This window comes from Micropterus dolomieu, linkage group LG06 (genome assembly GCF_021292245.1).
Source record: "Micropterus dolomieu isolate WLL.071019.BEF.003 ecotype Adirondacks linkage group LG06, ASM2129224v1, whole genome shotgun sequence".
Classification (NCBI taxonomy): Eukaryota; Metazoa; Chordata; class Actinopteri; order Centrarchiformes; family Centrarchidae; genus Micropterus; species Micropterus dolomieu.
Window position 1 is genome coordinate 30,531,930 of NC_060155.1, and position 3,852 is coordinate 30,535,781.

The window sequence follows — 3,852 nt, forward strand, 5'->3', positions numbered from 1 at the left end:
AACGCTGCTGCTCGAGTCCTCACTAAGACCAAAAAGGTGGATCACATCACTCCAGTTCTGAGGTCTTTACATTGGCTTCCTGTATGTCAAAGAATTGATTTCAAAATCCTGCTGTTAGTTTATAAAGCACTAAATGGTTTCATTTCTGATCTTTTGCTTCGTTATGAACCATCCAGACCTCTCAGGTCGTCTGGGATCAGGTCTGCTTTCTGTCCCCAGAGTCAAAACTAAACAAGGACACGCAGCGTTCAGTTATTATGCTCCGTATATCTGGAACAAACTCCCAGATAACTGCAGGTCTGCTGAAACAGTTCTTTTAAATTAAGACTGAAAACTTTTCTTTTTACCATTGCTTTTAATTAAATATTTACACAGTGAGAAATGAGTAGGTAATTGAGTGAAAAGATAATGAGAGTGAGATTGAACAGAGTGAAGGAAGTGGTCTTAAATCTCTTGATTTGCAGGAACCTCTGCCCACCTGTAAACGCGCAGGTGGGTCCAGAGTATAACTGGATCAAAGCGGCCTGCGGACAGACATGTCCTGGTTTCTCTGTAGTGTCCGAGGGTTTTTGGAGTTTCAGTGGACCCAAAGATTGCTATGGACCCGAGTACAGACTAGCTAGAGAGAGTAGATTAAGTGTACTTCTCTGTTTATTCTCTTTTCAAAATAATTGTAACTGAATTATTTGCTCAACCCCTCAGCCTGTTTTTATTTTCCATTTAACTCTTTTAACCCTGATTGTACACTGCACTGTAACTTTTATATTTTATGTTGCTTTTAAACTTTTTTATATATTCCCCATGTTTTATGGAAAGCACTTTGAATTGCCTTGTTGAAATGTGCTATACAAATAAACTTGCCTTGCACAAATGTATGTAACACTGTCAATATACTGTATGTACTGTTATACTTCAGTATGGGAGAAAAACATTTACGCAGTTTGAATGAAGTATGTCCATAAACTGGTTGGCATCACAGACTGAGGTCTTCATTACTTTTGTTCTTATCTTTATAAAAGAAGTTTCTCTGTTGTTCTCTCAGGCTGTGATTTCTTGTGGTGTCCCACAGGGTTCAATCCTAGAGCCTCTCATATAAATTTACATCTTAAATCACTATTTTTAAAGACAACTTCGAGTTCCATGATGATGACTGCAGCATCACTGTCATTTCTAAAGCTTCCATCAGCCTGAATGGAAACAGAGCACAGCAAGAGGAGGAGCTCCACAACTGAATATGAAAGGCTTCATGTTGGAAGTGAAGAGCTGCTGTGTTCTCTCTATTGTTCATTCAGTACAAGTGGAAATGATGCAGCTCTGCTTAGTTTGGATGATCATCTTCATGTTTCATACTGGTAAGAAATCAAAACAGGTAAAAGGAGATGTAGACATGAAAATAAATTTTGAATGTATTAACATTTTCTGCTAAAATAGACAAATGTCAGAGTGAAATCTCTCTTTGTCTTTTTCAGGATCCTCTGAGGATTTAGTGAAACCATTTAAAGATGTAATGCTGGCTTTGGAAGGAGACTCTGTGACTCTCTCCTGCAACTATTCAGGATCTGTACAAAACCTCTACTGGTATCAACAGAAGTCCAGTTCATCTCCACAGTTTTTCCTCTCAGAATATTCAAAGAAACCAGGGTTTTCTTTTAAACATGACAAAACAGCAAAGGAGTTTCATCTGCAGATCTCCTCTGCTGCAGTGACAGACTCTGCTGTGTACTACTGTGCTGTGAAGCCCACAGTGACAGGAAACACCAAAACTCTGTACAAAAACCTTTGGAGCAAAGACAACAGAATACTCCACAACGTCCACTAGAGGGAGTCACACACTGTTAAACTTTGGCACGATAACAACAAATGCACAAACAAGTCAACAAACAGCAGAGAGGCGTCCATCAAAGGTTTCCTCTTTCTCTGCTGTGTGATCCTTGAAGCTGAAACTGGTTCACACATCCTGACAGTTTGGTCCAGAGGACAAATAGCCAGATAAATAATGATCCCTCATTACTTTTATTAACATATAATGTGTTCATCTGTTGTTGTCACTGCCCAAATTCTATAAATCCTGTTTTATCTGATATCTCGGTGTAGTTTGTGACCAGAGTCTGGCCCCTTCAGTAGTCGAAGGTAATGTGGATGCTGTAAATAATAAATTGTACCTGTAACACAGAGTAAGACTCTCAATAAAATCAGAGCATGAGGGCTTCATTTCCATTGTAGAGCATTATATTTTAATGTGTTCCACAATGTACATGAAACAGTAAATGGCCAGACTGACAGACAGATTTCAGAACATTAAAGCAATAGCTCACTTCAGGCCGTGTGATACGCTCATTATATCACAGTTAAAGGCCGTTGCTAAGCAACATACATCAAAGTCTAGAATTTGCACGTTGCCGTTTGTTGTGCGGCCACTAAAAAACTGTCCAGCGTCAGGAGATTGACTTTTCTAGTTGACCAGTCATTTCAGAACTGAAGAAGTCTTTGAAACGTCTTCTAGTGTCTTCAGCCAAGTCCAGCTGCCCTTCACTTTCACCTTCTTTGGAGAACTCTGAGCTGGATGACTGAGAACCTTCACAGTCAGGACCATGTAGGTTAGCATTTCTTTTTCTTAATAAAAGCCTTCATTTAAAAACTGCATGTTGTGTTGACTTGTGTCTTCTTTGTCTAATATTTATATTTGTTTGATCTGAAACATTTCAGAAATCAGCAAGGGGGCAAACACTTTAACACCACTGTAACATGCTTCATTTCATACTGACTGTGATCTTTTCTGATTTTCCTAATGAAATAATGAACTGTTCCTCCATCATTAAATAACTTTACCTCCAACAGGTACAATGTCACTCTTGGGGCAGCTGGGGGTCAGAGGTAGAGCGGGTCGTCCACTAATCAGAAGATATCAGCTTCAGTCTGGACAATTTCTCCAAGACAAAACTTCTCTGGACTCAGAAAGAATGTCTTTGGTTGAGGGGAACATCTGTGGGCCTCAAAAAGGGAATTTCTCAGCACGCCCAATAAAGCTGAACTCAACCAATGAGATTCTTTGCGTCTCCAGAGCAGAAATGTTTGAGGAACTAAAAGCACAATCAGCTTGATGTTGAGGAGAAGGGCTGTGCAGCAGAGAGGCTGTTTAGTTTCTTCATTCTACTGCAGTGGAAGAACATTACTCATCTGCTGTCTGTCTGGCTTTAACAACTCCAAAGACATGTTGCTTTACCTCTTTTTACTTTGCTCTCACTTCATAGGTGAGTGTTGGAACACAGATGAAAGGCTCATTAACCTGCTGGATTAACCAGATATTTGGTCTACATTTCAGAACTAGAGGTTTCTCTGTGGAAGGGAACAACTTCCATGATAGAAACAGACATTTGGTTTATTGAATGAATCCAGAAAGTCAAGAACCTCCGTTGAGTCTCTTGATGTTAGAATCTCTTGCAGACTAACTGACATGAATGACTCATTTTGCAGCCCTGGGTTCCATGAACAGCATAATGCCAGAAAGTCCTGAAGAACATGTTGCAGAGGGAGGAAACATCAACCTGACCTGTAAATATGAGGGTGCTATCTACAGTATCCAGTGGTACCGACAATACCAGAGATCCAGACCAGAGTTCCTGCTCTCCATCACAGAGGGAGGAACGATTCATCCACCTGGTTCTGTTTTCTCAGCTCACATTAATAAAGAAAAGAAACGTGTGAATCTGGAGATCATCTCAGCTAAAGTGACTGACTCTGCTGTGTACTACTGTGCTCTGCGGCCCACAGTGACAGGAAACACCAAAACTCTGTACAAAAACCTTTGGAGCAAAGACAACAGAATACTCCACAACGTCCACTAGAGGGAGT